This window comes from Arvicanthis niloticus, chromosome 21, assembly GCF_011762505.2.
Source record: "Arvicanthis niloticus isolate mArvNil1 chromosome 21, mArvNil1.pat.X, whole genome shotgun sequence".
NCBI classification, from domain to species: Eukaryota; Metazoa; Chordata; class Mammalia; order Rodentia; family Muridae; genus Arvicanthis; species Arvicanthis niloticus.
In genome coordinates this window covers 15,790,060-15,806,531 of record NC_047678.1, presented here as the reverse complement: position 1 = coordinate 15,806,531, position 16,472 = coordinate 15,790,060, and positions in this window count along the sequence as shown.

The window sequence follows — 16,472 nt, the reverse complement described above, 5'->3', positions numbered from 1 at the left end:
TACAGATTGGGAAAGAATCTCCATCAACTCTACATGTGATAGAGGGGTAATATTCACAATTCATAAGGAACTGGAGAACTTAGACACCAACAACCCAAATAACCCAATTTAAAAAGGGGGTACAGAGCTAAACAGGGAATTCTCAACAGAATAATCTCGAATGGCCAAGAAACACTTAAAGAAATGTTCAAAGTCCTTCATCATCAGGGAGATGAAAAACAAAATAACTCTGGTGAGGTTGTGGAGCAAGGGAAACACTCCTCCATTGCTGGTGGGATTTCGAACTTGTACAACCACTTTGGAAATCAATTTGGCAGTTTCTCAGAATACTGGGAGGAGTTCTATCTCAAGACCAAGCTATACCACTCCTGGGCATATACCCAAAAGATGTTCCACCATCCCACAAGGACACTTGCTCAACTATGTTTCCATGTTTATTTGCAATAGCCAGAAACTGTAAACAACCTAGACATACCTCAACTTAAGAATAGATAAAAAAGGGCTGGAGAGATGGCTCAGCCATTAAAGGCTAGGTTCATAACCAAAAATATAATAATAGTTAAAGAAAATGTGGTTTATTTATACAATGGAATACTAACAGCCTTTAAAAACAAGGACATCATAAATTATGCTGTCAAATGAGTTGAACTTGAGAATATCACCTAGACTCAGTAGGACATGCATTGTATGTACTCACTTATAACTGGATATTAGCCATAAAATACAGGATACCCACACTACACAGACCCAGAGAAGCTAAACAAGAAGAAAGACCCAAGCGAGGAAGCTAGAATTTCACTTAGAAGGGGGAATAAAATAGTCATAAGAGGCAGATGGAAGGAGGGACCTGTTGTGGAATAGGGGATGAGGAGGGGAACGAGGGTTTTCAGAATTAGGTGAAAGGAAATAGCCAAATGGCCCTGAGAATGAATGAAAATCTGTAGCTGGTGGGGGTTGGAGGGGCACCTTGAAGAAGTGCCAGAGACCTGGGATAGAGAGGCTCCCAAGAATCAATGGGGGTGACCTTAGCTGAGACTCACAACAGTGGGGACATGGGACCTGAAGAGGCTACCCCCTGCAGCCAGGCCACCCCCTCTACCCCAGTGGAGTGATATGGGCACCAACCTACCCACAAAACCTTTGACCCCAAATTTATCCTGCCTACAAGAAATACAGGCACAGGGGATAGAGCAGAAACTGAAGCAATGACCAAGGAATAGCTGGCCCAACTAGAGACCTATCCTATGGGCAAACACCAATCCCTGACACTAATAATGATACTATGTTGTGTTTGCAGACAGAGGTCTAGCCTGGCTGTCCTCTGAGGCTCTATGCAACAGCTGACTCAGACAGACACAGAGGCAAACATTGGATGAAGATTGGGGACTCTTATGGAAGACTTGGGAGAAGGATTCAGAGCCTGGAAAGGAATAGGAACTCCACAGGAAAACCAACATCCAACTAACCTGGACCCTTGCGGGCTCTCATATTGAACCATGAACAAAGAGCATACATGGACTGGACCTACCTCCTTGCCCACTCATATGTAGTAGATGTGCTGCTTGTTCTTCATATAGGAACCAAACAACTGAAGCCAGGGCTGTTGCTTGTCTGTGGAATCCATTTCTCTAACTTGGCTGTCTTGTCTGGCCTCAGTGGGAGAAGAAGCACCAAGTCCTGCAGAGGCTTGATGAGCCAGGGTAGGGGGATTCCCAGGGAGGGGTCCTCTACTGTCTCAGAGAAGAAGGGGAGGGGTATGGGGAGGGCACTGTGAGATGGAGGCACTGGGGTGGGAGACAGTGATCAGGGTGCAAAGTTAACCATAAAAAAGTGTGGCTTTATGGGAAGAAGTGTGTCATGGGTGTGTGTATGGATGTTTTTGAGGTTTCAATAGACTCATGGGTTTTCTGGTGTCGTTTCTCTGTCTCATGGCTGTAGATCAAGATGTGAGCTCTCAGCTTTATCTTCACCCTGACATCGTAGACTTTATCCTTTTGAAACCATAAGCCAAAATGCTTTTGTTTCCTTGTTCACCGGAAGTATTACAGCAATAGAAAGGTAACTAAGACACTAACCAAGAAGAATGCTGGGGAAAGACAGAGAGAACTCAATGGAGAATGTGGAGATCTTTACATAAGATGCTGCAGTATTTGTGAATAATCCCTGTATGTGCATTCATTTTGTTATTTATACAATAAATAACAAAACAGTGTCTAATACAATGTAAATGCTATGTAAATTGTTGTTATATGCTACTGACCAGGGTATAATGATGAGAAAATATCTGCACATGTTCAATGGAGAGCAACCATCGCAGTCCTAATGTGCTGGTTAGATTTTTGTCAACTTGACCCGAGTGTGGGTCATCAGAAAAGAGGTATTATCAGTGGTGAAAATGTTTCCACCAGATTTGCCTGTAGGCATGTCTGTGGGATATTTTCTTGATTAATGATTGAAATGAGAAGGCCTAGCCTACTGTAGATGCTGTCACTCTAGGAAGGTGGTTTTAGTTTGTATAAGGAAGGTAACATATCAAGCCAGAGAAAGCAAACCGTTAAGCAGCCATTTTTCCATGGTCTCTGATTCAACTTCTGTCTTCAGGTTCCTGCCTTGAGCTCCTGACTTGAGTTCTCTTTAACTCTTCAACTGTGATTGGGATGTATAATCCAAATAAATTCTTTCTTTCCTTCATTGCTTTCAGTCTTGGAGTTTTGTTATGGCAACAGGAAGCACATTAAGACTCCTAACTGCAGCCACACCGGGAACTGTACAACAGTATTGTCCCAGATTATTTCTGAGTCAGGCTGGTTGAACTCATGTATGGGGCAACCAATGGCTATGAAGAGTTGATGCTATACTGTGAATATAAGGTACCAAACCTAGAGCAGGGCATTACTGAGGAATGTTCAACAAAACTTAGAGAGGTGAACAGCTAAACAAATAATTAGATAAGGAAAACTCTACATTTTTCCATTTTCTACTTTCAAAACTAACGGCAAACAGGCACTGGAGTCTTTTATCTTTGTCTCTTAAAAATGGAATACATTTCTTTCTTAACAGATACACAATCATGTAAAAATTATATACATTAGGGGGTACCATGGCATGCTTCAACACTTGCAGACATGGTGTATCAAGTTAAAATCATAACAGACATAGCTATCTCCCCCAAACTTGTCTTTTCCTTATGATAGAAACTTTCAAAAGTTCCTTGTCTAGGTTTTTAAGATGACGTGTGGCACTTAACTGTTTTCCACAGTCACTTGCACTGGCACCAGCACTTCCTACTCCTACCTGACAGTAGTTTTGTGCCCACTGATTAACCTTCCCATACTTCCCTTGACCCATGTCCCCAGTCTCTGACAGTCTCCATTCTACTCTCTGCTTATCTAGGGCTGATGGTTTTTTTTTTTTTTTTTTTTTTTTTTTTTTTTTTTTTTTTTTTTTTTTTTTCCTACTATACGAGTGATTGAGGTCTTGCAGAGCCTGTCTTTTGTGTCTGGATTATTTTTATTTAATATAACTACCTCCAGTACCATTCATGGCGTTACACATGACAATATTTTATCTTTTTAAACAAATAGATGAATTGTGTTCCACTGAGCACACAGACCACATTTTTCTTTTATCTGTTCATCAGCTGATGGACACCTAGTGTTAACCTTTTGATGAAATGTTTCCTATCAGTTCATGTGTTTGAATACTAGGTCCCAAGCTAGTGGCACTGCTAGGGAGGTTATAGGATCTTTACAAAGTGGGAGTGGGGCTCACTGGAGAAAGTGAGTCCCTGGGGTGGGCTGTATGGGTTATAACCCTGCTCTAGTTCCTATGCCAAGTCCTTTCTGCTCTCTCTCAGGTGCCTAGATGTGAGTCACAAACACAGAAATAGCGTGCCTGCCTCCATTCTGCTATGCCTACCCTATCTTGAAACCAGCAGCAAAAACAAACAAACAAAAAACCCAACTCCTTCCTTACATTGCTTTTGCCCTATATGCTGTCATAATAAGAAAAGTAATTAATTAATGTAGGTTGTTTCTATGTCTTAGCTGTTATGAAGAGAGCTATAATAAACATAAAGCAACACACATGCACACGCACACACACACATACACACAACAAGTGTGTGTGTGTTTCCTCGCAATGAAAAGGTCAAGATATCAGCATCATGTGGTTAAGAACTGAAAGAACTGCTTTGTGGGATGAAGAGCTGTCTCCAGCAGCTGAGAAGATGCCGGGTGGGAAGTGGAGGATGCTCTTTCAGGTCAAGCCACCAGAGGCCAAATGGTAACTACTTTCCCCTTGTAGGCTTACTTTAATAAGGGTTCCCAAACCCTACTTTAATAAAGTTTCTCAAACATGCTGACTGCCCTTCTAGCCCACCATCCAAAGGTATGAGAGAAAAGATGGCAAATAAGACAAGGGGATACGAGGGCACCGGTGTAGACTTGTTGAGAAGTAGTTCATTGGGATGATTCCTATGTCTATTGGTCAGGATACCAGCAGTTCAGTTCAGTAGTGCCAGGATAGCGACAGTCTAGGGGAGATGAGAGGCGAATGAAGAGTCGCACAGCTAGCTATGCAAGAGCACTGTCACTGTCCATTGAGTCCTATTTATACTCTCTCCAAACATCATGTGTCCTTTTATGGGTATTGCCTCAGCAACACACCACGTGAGTCTGCATCACATGACACATCCAGGAACTTCTACTTTAGCCCCTTCCTTGGTTAATGTGAGGCCTTGAGCTTAGGTTTTGGCCACTGGATGTAGGCTGAAGTACCGTTAGCGGTAGTCATGGCTCTTAATGTCTCCTGTATGGTTCTCTAGGCTCTTCTGTCTCTGCCACTGTGACATTTAAAGGTCACATGTTTTTAGGGGAAGTAGCTTCAAGGAGGAATTCTCCCTGACCCGTGCATGACCTGAACTTGGCTTTCCACGAGTATGTTCATCCGCAGCGCCATCAGATTAAACTGTTGCTAAAGCAGCCTCCCCGAAAACTGAAACCCAGGAGCAGGAGCATGAAGCAGTTTCTACAGGCAGGGCTAGAGGTGGAATCAATATTTGTTTTAAATCAATGCCTGTTGGTGAGAAGGCGATAGGGAAAAGAGAGAAGAAACAGTCTTGGATAACTGTACTCTGTAGTTGCATTTAAAAAAAAAACTATAAAAATAAGAAAAACCATATTTATCAAGAAGTACAAGCCATGAAATATTCACAAACTGTACGTAGTGTGTCTCCAGCATGGAAGGAAAAGAGAGAGGGTGAGTTACAAACACTGTCACTGAAAGACCCAGCATCCTGAGGCTGTACGAGGACCTCCGCTGGCATCTGTAGCTCCTCTTCAGCTTCCACGTTATCAGAACCCTAAACTTGCAACTTGCCTACTTACCCACTTTCTTATACCTAGTGGAGAGAGTGTGACAGGCAGGAAGTGAACAAAGCCATTAGTAATTTACTGATTTAATGCTTTAGCCTATTATGTTTTTGATCTACTTAATTTTCCTTGAATAAATATTATACATATTATACACCAACGAAAGGCCACGAAATCAGAGGCATACTTTATTTACCACAGAGGACATCTTATCACTCACTCTAAAGAAAGGTTTTTGTGCTAGGCTCCAACGTCAGCTCAGGGCTTACCGTGTGCTCAACAGCTTCTACCACTGAGCTAAAGTCAGGGCTGATCTTATCTTTTGTGGTGGAGACTTTGCAAGGTGAATCATACAGCATAACCCAACCTAATCATAAGATGATACTGGAAAGTCCCAGAAACAGCAGCTGAAGGAGAATAAGAATAAATGGATAATGCCTGGCATAATGGAAAATTAAAACTGAATTTGAAATCTATTGAAATGCAATGACAAGAATAATAATCTATCTGAGAAACAACAATTACTGCAGAAGCTGTTTCCATAGTCTTAAATATCTTCAGCAGTACAGGAGGGAGACTACAAAAACATTGTCTATCTTAAAAACAGCAGTAATACTGAATGATGGAAAACAAACAGGAAGTAAGAATTACCATATTTCATCAATTTAAAGGCCTGCCTGACGTTTTATTTTGACATCTCTGCAATTGGGATGTGTCCTCAATTTTTGTTGGTCATGTAAGTATGTGGCCTCATTGTTATTGCTCACGCATGTAAGAACTTGTCTGTTCTTCTGGTGACACAATTGAAATCCCTCAGTGTGTCAGTCAAAGAGCCATTTAAGCAGTGTCCGAGCAGCACTGAGTGCTGGCTGAAATCTGAAATACTCTGAGTGACGTTTCCACTAAAGGCTAAGCAGTGTGGAGATTTGCAGAAAGGACAGGAACAATTTGGGACACAAACTTGGAACCCATAGTTTGATATTCTTCCAAGAAACGGTCCTTGCCTCAGCGAGGAACAACCCTGTGGCTAGATAGAAACACCAGTGGCAAGGTCCTCTGTGACTTAAAAGAGCTGGTCTCCCTATGAGAAGAAGACATTTTAGAAACACCCAGAGCAAATTGACATTTTCCTTTCATGGATATATGAGGGATATAAAACTAAAACTTATGTCTAAATAAATCTGAAACGACTCTTCCAAGAAATACCCAGTAAACAAAATGGTAAGAAGACCTTATGCTATAGATTATGTGAAAGTGTTCTGTTTTTCAAAATGGTCCAAAATAATGATGAAATGTGATAAAACAGCCAAATGCTACAGTTAATAAGAGCGAGAAGTGGGAGCAGAATGTCTAAGGAACTATAAAAACTAGTGTCTTGCAAAAGCTGGTAATGGACTTATAAACTCTTCAGGAGTCTGGTAAGGGAGATGAGAGCAACACACACAAGATTTGGGGTAAGGGAAGAGGAGTCAGAATAACTGATATGGTAGATGTTAAAAACCACAAAGAAGCATCTCATACAACTTATTGGCAAGCTTCTCAAAAAATAAGAATACGGGTTGGCAAACTTGTGTAGTAAATATTTTAGACATTGTGAACTAAAGAATATTCTGGCAGCATTTAAGTGCCATTTCAAATTCAGACATTTAAAAATTTATAAATCAGATTTTGCTCGGTAACTGTAGAAAATGAGATATTGAAGCAGGCTTGCCTTGGAGGCCACTGTTTGTTGACTTGATCCAGAAGAAAGCAATAACCTTCTAGAAAAATATAGTTTGCCAAAAAATGACCTAATAAGAAATGGAAAATTAAATAGAAAAATATTGTGGTGGAATTAAAAAGCTTATATGGTCTAAAAGTCCAGAGTAAGATAATTTCACAAGCTAATATTTTGTCCTCAAAGAAAAATTATTTCTTGGCCTTTTGGCTAAGATTAAGTAGAAGTCATCTTTAAAACAAAAATAATGCCAGAAAACTATTAAAGATCATAGAAAAAGATAAAAATCTCTCAAATTCACTTACTCAAGACTGTGTAACACTGACACCAACATCAGTGTTACCCAGATAGCACAAAAGTAAGGACAACACAGAAACTGGAAATGAAACAGTATGGCACATTTCACAGTCAACTTCACTAGATCTAGAGTCCCCTAGGAGATGGTGTGGGCCGCCTCTGGATGTGTCTGTGGGCATGCTTCCAGAAACCAAACTTCAGGAAAGACTCACCATGAATAAGGAAGGAGTCTAGGGTAATACAAGGAATAGGGGGACAGTTATCAGAGTTCCAACACTTCTGAAATCAGGAACCAAAATAAATTTCTCCTTTGAACTGTTTCTGTCAGGAGTTTAGTCACAGAGATGAGAAAAGCAATTCAGAGAAAAAGTTACCAAAAAAAAAATTGAACTGCATAGTAGAACTAACAGGAAAAGTGAGTATTATTTAGTGATTTAATTATTTCTATACTCATAGATCATCGCATCTCCATACCCTCATCAGAAAAGCTTATTCTTACAAATCATGATAAATTAACATAGTGACCAGCAACTGGACAATGTGCAGACAGTGAAAGACTTTGGGGTTCTCAGCCCTAAATGGCGTCCTTATCAAACTCTTCCCCTCAAGGCTCAGTGATCTATGCAATGAGGAGGTGGCAGGATTACAAGAGCCAGAAGTGGTGGATGGCTCTAAGGGAATAGCATTTCCCAGATGCAACAGGGCAGCTGCACATATGAACTTAGAGCCTGTGAGAGCATGGACAAACTCAACTCAGACAAAGCACTAGCATGTGGGAGGAAAGTGGATCCCAAGTCTCACTAGATGAGAAGGTATTGGCAATTAATAACTGATATAAGAGAGAAAAATCAGTTTTCTTCAGTGAAGTGACACTAGGTATACCAACCATATTCCAGATTCCAGGACAGCCTCTAAGCTTACCTCTCTCTCTCTCTCTCTCTCTCTCTCTCTCTCTCTCTCTCTCTCTCTCTCTCTCTCTCTGTGTGTGTGTATACATGTGTGTTTAAGAGAGAGAGAGGGAGAGAGAGAGAGAGAGAGGAGGTATGAAGTTGAGTGGGTAGGAAGGTGGGGGTGGATCTGAGAGGAGTTAGGAGAGAGAAAATAATATGATCAAAACATATTGTATAGGCTTCTTAAATAATAAATAAAATCACTTAAAAAGATAGTTTTAGAAATTGACCTAGGGCTGGGCAGTGGTGGTGCACACCTTTAATCCCAGCACTTGGGAGGCAGAGGCAGGTGGATTTTTGAGTTCGAGGCCAGCCTGGTCTACAGAGTGAGTTCCAGGACAGCCAGGGCTACACAGAGAAGCCCTGTCTCAAACAACAACAACAACAACAACAACAACAACAACAACAACAACAACAACAACAACAGATTTAAAGAAACTGACCTAGGAAAACATTTCTTTTGTAATACCACAAAATTTTAAATATTTGAGAGAAAGTATAGAACTTCTATGATGCAATGGTGGAATTTAAATTGACATCTGATGGACTGGAAAACCTTAAAACTGATGGGCAGGTCAATATTGTAACAAATCATGTCAATCTTAGAATGTTAATGAAATATCCAAAATTCTAACACAGACATTTTTTTGATGCAGTAACTAACAGAATGATCTTACATTTCATGCAAAGAATCAGAGCCCACGAGCAGCCAGTAAATATGCAGGAAGCCGCACAGTGAAGAGGCAGCTGCTTGGCTAAGTACTAAGACTCTAAAAGCACCATCATAAGTCTCTGTGTAGAGGCAGAGGGCACTGTATAGATCAGCGAACAGATGGACAATTCACAAATAGATCTCATTCTATACAAGAATTTTGAATATGAAAATGTGGTATGTGGTTTTTTTCAGTAGCGGAAGAATGGTTTATTTAATAATCTGTGAGTACAACAAGCTCTCCATCTGGAAGAAAATTAGTTTTCTCATATCTAGAATTGCTTACAAGAATAAACCCCATGGAATTACAACGATGAGTCTTGTGAAGACCTTGTGTTTTGAAGGTCGACTCTGCTACTCAACTCCTTCCAGCTCCATCCCACTGGCCTAACTCTTCCCAGAATGATGAAGGGGAAGCTGAAGGACCAGGGATGATGCCAGTCAGATCTGCCCAGCAGAAAGGAAACTTGCAAGTGAAGGTTTCAAATCCACTGAAGACAAGAGAAGTGGACAAATGGTAGTGTCTGTGAGAGAAAGGTAGTGGGAATCAGGGAAGGGTAGGCATAGGAAAAGCAAAAATGGGAAGAAGGGAAGGAGAGAGGAAGGCAGAAACACAGAAGTGCAAAGAGAGAATTAGAGAGAGAGTAGGATTAAAGAGACATACAGAAATATGTATAGACTTATACAAACACAGAGAGATAGACAAACAGAGACAGAGAGAATCATAGAAAGAGAGTGAGAGGAATACACAGGGAGAGACACAGAGATACACAGAGAGAGATACAGAAACACACACTGGTGTGATAACTCATCAACAACAGTCAATATATACAACACAGTACAATAAGATTATGGAGGAAGACCATGAGATGGCTTAGCTGTTGAAGGTGCTTGGTCCCACATGACCGAAGGAGAGAAGCTGCTCTCTATCTTATAGTTGTCTTCTGACCTCCACTCATGCATGGTGGCATGTGCACACATGTACCCATGTGCACCCACAAATACACCCCCATGCACTGAATAAATAATCAAATTAATGCAAAAAAAGGATCACAATGGAGCCAAAACAGTGACATCATCTAGTGGCATTGCCATAGGAGGCACCTCTCCAGTGTTTGGAGGGACATGCTGACATAGACAGATCTACTCACTAATTATATAAAAAGGGTAGCAATACAATTACATATGGTTCCCAACACAAGACAATACTAAGAAAATTCTGTTACTATAGGGTGGAGAAATGGCTCAGCTGTAAGTAGCACTTGCTGCTCTTCCAGAGGACCTAGGTTCGATTTCCAGCACCCACATGGTGGCTCACAACCTTCTTTAACTGCAGTCCCAAAGGCTCTGATGCCCTCTTCTGATTTCTTTTAGAACTGCACACACATGGTAAACACACGCACGTGTGTAGTCAAAACACTAATGCACATGAAATATAAATAAGTAAATCTCTTGCTGTTTTGGCACAGCTACCATCTATACTTCAATAGTGATTTTGGAGTGTACTCCTTTCACTGAGAAAGCAGAGCCTGGTGTCATGTTGGTAACCAGCATTCACATCTCATGTTATTCCGCTCCCGATGGTACTAGGCGCCCTCCCTGAGCACTTGGCTAAGCAACGATGTTTGTGCAAGTGGGGGTAACTACAGACATGTTTCTTGGAATGTCACCCTGTTAGGTGACACATGATTGTGTGTTTGTCACCATCTGGGGTCATTTGTTGTTATTCTGAGTTAGGATGGCTTTCCCACTTTCTTTCATTTGCTTTGGCTTCTGGCCAGCCATTTCCTGTCCCTGCAGCTGTTTCTTTGAGGACAGGAAGACTGATTTCATCTTAGGTAGCAAGGACGAAAATGTCAATTATTGTGTTAGAAAACTAAGCAAAAATGCTGTGCTCTTTTCTCATTTGTAAAGACCACCCCCAACCTGGTCACTAGAGATAAGTATGGGGATTGGGTGCCATTCTGCTATGGCCTGAAGAGTCTTCAAAGACTGCTTGGTGGTGAGTAGTTGCCCTTCAGCCCCTAGAGATTGGCAGAGGGAAATGGTTGGTGTAGGGAGGAGATAAGAGTATATGCTGGTTGAGCAAGCCTGGCTGGGAGAAGCCAGTCCACTGACCCCCAGGCCGGAGCCTGGCTTGTGTACCAAAGGAGCAGCAGCTCTGAACAGAGGTCCTGGGATAGAAAAGCAGCCTGGCAGGTTTGGGGTTGTCTGAGCTCGGAGTCCAAGGCAATGCCTTGCTGCAATAGTGAGGTTGACCATCTGAAGGGCTAGTGGGTGCTAGAAAGGGCAGTGGTGGCTTTCAAGACACCAGATGACACAGACAGAGAGATATATAAGGAAGTCGTAAGGACGGACAGGGACAGAGTGCATCTAAAACTTTCAAGACCACAATCTGGTTTCTGTCATGGAGCCAGAGAACTACCACCCTGGGTAGTGACAACGAGACCCAGCACAGTCACCAACCATGTCAGTTCACAGAACTTCCCAGGCATCCTATGAAGGTAACAGGCTGCCCTCAGAAATGGTGTTAGAATGTGGTGATTTAACTGAGAATGGTCCACAGGCTTTTGTATTTGAATGCTTGGTGGAGCTGTTTTGGGGAAAGATTAGGAGGTGTGGCCTTGTTGGAGGAGGTGTGTCACAGAGGGTGTGCTTTGAGATTTCAAAAGCACATATCAAGCTCAGACTTCCTCTGTGCCTCCAACTTGTGGATACGATGTAGGCTACAGATACTGCTCCAGCATCATGCTGGCCCACTGGCTATGCTCCCTGCCATGATGACCACGGACTTGTGGAACTGTGACCCGCAAATGAAATGCTTTCTTGAATAAGTTGTCTTGAACATGGTGTCTCTTCACATTAGAAAAAAAAAAAAAAAAAAAAAAAAAAAAAAAAAGTAACCAAGACACAGAAGTCTTGCACAGAAGGACTGCAGTCTGTGGTTATTCAGGCTAGAGTTTGGATCCTAACTGGCCATTGGGTGGCCATCTGAGGACCTTGGGGACCTGACAAGCCCACTGAGAGTTATGTTATGGTTAATATGAAAGTGACAAGACCTAGTAGAGCTGCTTGCATAAGATCATGAGCAGGGCAGGCACTTAGTTGAAGTGAGATTCTCTTCATCCTGTGAGAGGTAGTGAGGAGGAGGCTTTGAGGTCCTATACCCTTTTAGTCAGGTTTACCTGGTCCTTTCCCATTGGGGGAGGGTATGAGGAGCTTAGCAAGCTGTAATTCAAGGTATGGTTATGATCTTGCTGTCTTCTGCTTTGCCGAGTGGCACTGGCACACCATACCTCTCAGTGCTGGAGAATGAATCGGTCACTTACTCGTTATCAGCGGGCTGCTTTGAGTAAACCATGGGATGGTGCTGTTGGCATCTGAGGGCTATTGTCATTTGAGTCACCTCTTTTCAATTGATAGTTTTTCACGAAGGCCTGCCACCTCGAGAGTTCACCACCAGCTCTCAGACCTCGTGTCACGATATTCGTGTTAATATGCACACAAAGCCTGAATTGAAAACCACGTTTTCCTGTAGAGTAGGAAACAGAGTTTTGTTGGATCAGTTAGAAATAACTGGCCACTGGAAATTTACTTAATTGGCAATTTGCTGTGATTTCTTGGCAATCATCCTGTTTGCTGAGAAGATTCTGCAAGGTGAGCAGAAGCCACAAATAGAGTTCAGATGTAATAAAATCCTTAGGAAAACGAAGCTGAACAGTTAGCAAGGTTAAAATGCTGTTATGTTTTCTCAATAAATAAAATTTATTAATTTGTATTTTTACAGTTTCATATATATATATATATATATACATATATATATGTTTGGAAGTTGGTGGCTTTATATCTTGGCCTCTGACATTTTTGAAGTCACCAAATGACTCATATACATGGACACTGAGGATGGACAATTTTATGGATAAAATGCCTTTGAAGGAATATGGATTTAGCATGCCCATGGCTTAACTCTTACCCAGAGTGGGTCTGATTGCCATTTTGAAGGAGCAAGGGACACTTTCCTAATTCTTGCCTCTACTCTCTTCATCCCTCTTTCTCCTTCTGGTAGCTTCTTCCCTGCCTGTGTCTACTTGGTTTTCATACTCAGCATTAAAACCTGTCCTATTATATTATGTAAATCAAGGCTGAGTCCCTGGTTAATAACACAGTGATCTCTATTATTCAAGTCTTTCGGGGCTAGGTGAAATCATTTTGTATTCCCTGCAAAAGGAGGTCAGCGAATGTGAGGTGAAGGCAATAAACAGCAGATCAACTCTTTAGGTCAACTCCAAGGTATCTTCCCTTCTCAGGTAATGGGCTGTGCTTGTGATGGGAGAGGGTCAGAATCCAGAAGTCACCGGCTCTCTCTTCTCAAACTGGCAATGGCCTCCTGCTTCTCTAGTTTAGAGAGCACATGGCAGAATAAAGCGGAGAAAGAAGAGAAGGCTGCCATTTGAAGACACATTTACCTAACTGCACCATTAGATCCTTGATATCAAATGAGGGCTGAGAATGAGGGTTGCATACAACCTAGGGCAGACCTGCCCAAGCCCAAGGAGCAGCTTCACTTTAATAGCTCCTCTGACCATGTGGGGAGGTAAAGGATAAAGGAGCCCTGGGCTGAGCATCAACGCCCAGGATGTCCACTGTTCCAGTTAGGAGCTTTTCATCTATTCTCAAAACAGTCACTCCTTCCTGGAGCTGCTACATAGGTGGGGCGTTTTAAACAGAATTTCATTACAAGACACACAATGGTTAATACTGACTGGCAACATGACAGGGTCTAGAATCACTTAGGGGATACGCCTTTGGGCATGGCCGTGAGGGATTATCTAGATTAGGTTAGCCTCTTGGCATGCCTGGGAGGGATTGTTCTAGTTTAGGTTAGCTTCTGGGTTTGCCCACAGGAGATTATTTGGGGTTTACTGAGGTGAGAAGATCCACTTTAGCTGTGGGTGGCTCCGTTCCATGATCCTGGGTCCTGAACTGAATAAAAAAGGAGAAGAAGTGCTGAACACTAGTACTTGTGGCTCTCTAGTGAATGCAGTGTGAGCATCTGTGTCAGGCTCCTGACACGTGGCTTCTCCGCTATGTACCGTAGCCCCCTCAACTATGAGCCAAAATAAACCCCTGCTTCTTCAGATTACTTCTATTAGGTATTTGCCATAGCAAAGCGACAAATAATTAAAACAGGATGTGTTTATTGTATATTTTGTTACTCCTCCTCCCCCCACTTGTATTGGGTAGGAAACAACATAATCTCCTTATCCAAGTGTAGGGACTGAGCTTAATCTTGGAGATTCCTCTTGATTGTAAAATTCTTTGATCCTGTGAGATGCCTTTAACAATCAGAACTGTAAAGTTGAGGAACAGCTTGAATGTCACCAAACCAAGTAACTTATTCCTCCTCATTTAGTTGCTTGGTTCAACCTTTTAGCAATCTATCTATCTATCTATCTATCTATCTATCTATCTATCTATCTATTTATCTATCTATCTATCTGGTGTGTCTTCAGACGGTGGTCTGACTTAACTGTGGGCATCTTGAGTGACAGAGTACTTAGTAACTACATAGCCAGTGGGTTACATTTTTCAGAAGGCTCCTACATTTGTAGAAATTTGTTGAGATTTGAGAATCTACATGGTCAAACTGAATAAAGAATTGGTATTGGAATTAAGAAAGACCTGTTCTCTCAGTACACTAAATGTATCAGAGTCCTTGCCTCTTGGTGTGCATGCAGCTGTACAGCCTTCTTCCCTTGGGAGCAGTTGAGTCCTGTGTCTAATTTCTTAGCCACAGAACACGTTACTCTTGTGATTTACATTACATTATGTGTTAACAGTGAGGTCACTTCTGCAGTCCGTTAGTTACATTTATACAGGACTCCCTGTCCTTAGCTGTCTTGCTAGCTCTGCTGATTTCATAGCCACAAGGGATAGAGTTCACCGTCAGTCTGAAGAAGTTTAGAAACTACAATCTCACAATTGAGTTTCTGGACAAGTATCCATCTCTGACACTGTGATTATAGCTTTTCTGAGGATTCTGCTCAGCCACTCCTGGCTTCTTGACCCACAGAATCTGCAAGAATAAATGTATATTTTTTTAAGCTGAAAATTCTGTTGTACAGCATAGACAACTTAATATGTGAAATGTGTACACTATATAATCTTCACTGAATTTCTGTAAATATAGTGATATAGTAAATAACGTCCTCTGTGTGAGGCTCTTACAGAGATTAGAGGTTATTGACAGCTTCTAGTAGATGCTCAAATAAGTTGGCTATTTCTTTTGAATGTTATTGTTCTTCTCTTGCATTTTCTGAGTGTCTTCCTAGCCAATGACATGCGAAAGTTGTCTCCACATTCTGTCTTCATTTCTTTGTGGCTTAGTCCCTGGTCAGGCAGCCTTCTCCATCTAGTCCCTATCTGTACCAGGTTACCGAAGAGGCTCTTGTCATGGTGATGAATGACAAGCAAGTTTCATCTTGCTAGCAATGTCTTGGAGTGTTAGATGATTTTGCTATCATTGATGGCTCATGCTTTGAAACACCACTTCTCGTCACTGCTTTTGTTTGTTTGTTACTGTCTTTGGCCGATATCTTTTGTCTGAGACTCCTACAGAATCTCATAGTTCCATAGAGCCTGGCTGGTGTTATATCATTTTATGATCTCGTTTATACAGGCTGGCCAGGAACTCATGGTCTTCCTGTCTCAGGCTCTTGAATGCTAGGATAATAGGTGTGAAGCACCACACCCAGATCTATACACAATACATCTTACATGACATCCTCTGATTTTAAAATCAATCGCTGTTAAATAATACTCCTATAAAGTACAGCTTCCCCAATCCACAGGTCCTTCCCAGTTCATTCCTCTAAACTCCAGACTCATCCTCCAAATGTTCTCTTGAGTCCTTTGTTTCTACCCAAACTTAGGAAGTCACGCCTCGTTTCTCATTTTCACACATTCTTCGTGCCTCCGCCCACAAATCCTATGCATTCTAGCTCAGTAAAACGTGTCTCCAGTGTGGGCACTTGTCTCCATTTCTATTTGCATGATCTTGCATGAATAACCATTGAGTTATGACAACATCCTCTTAGTACACTGTTCTTTGGGCCACAGGTAGTCATTTAAATATTTTTTTTTAATTCGATTTTTGTGACTCTACTTCTTAAAGACTTTTAACAGCATATCTTTCCATTGTGCTTCATTGGATTGAATATTTGTAAAATTCAAAATTTAAGGGTCCTAATGTGCTCTGGGTGGGACTCTTTCACTGTGTTCCTGGTCTTTCCTTTCTTCCTGGCCTCTTACTCTAGAGATAATGGCTGCCTTAGCAGGCTGCAGCTCTCAGATTTATACCTAGTCCTCTAGTTCTATTTTTTTTTTTTTTTTTTTTTTTGGCAGATAAAATAGCTCATTGAATG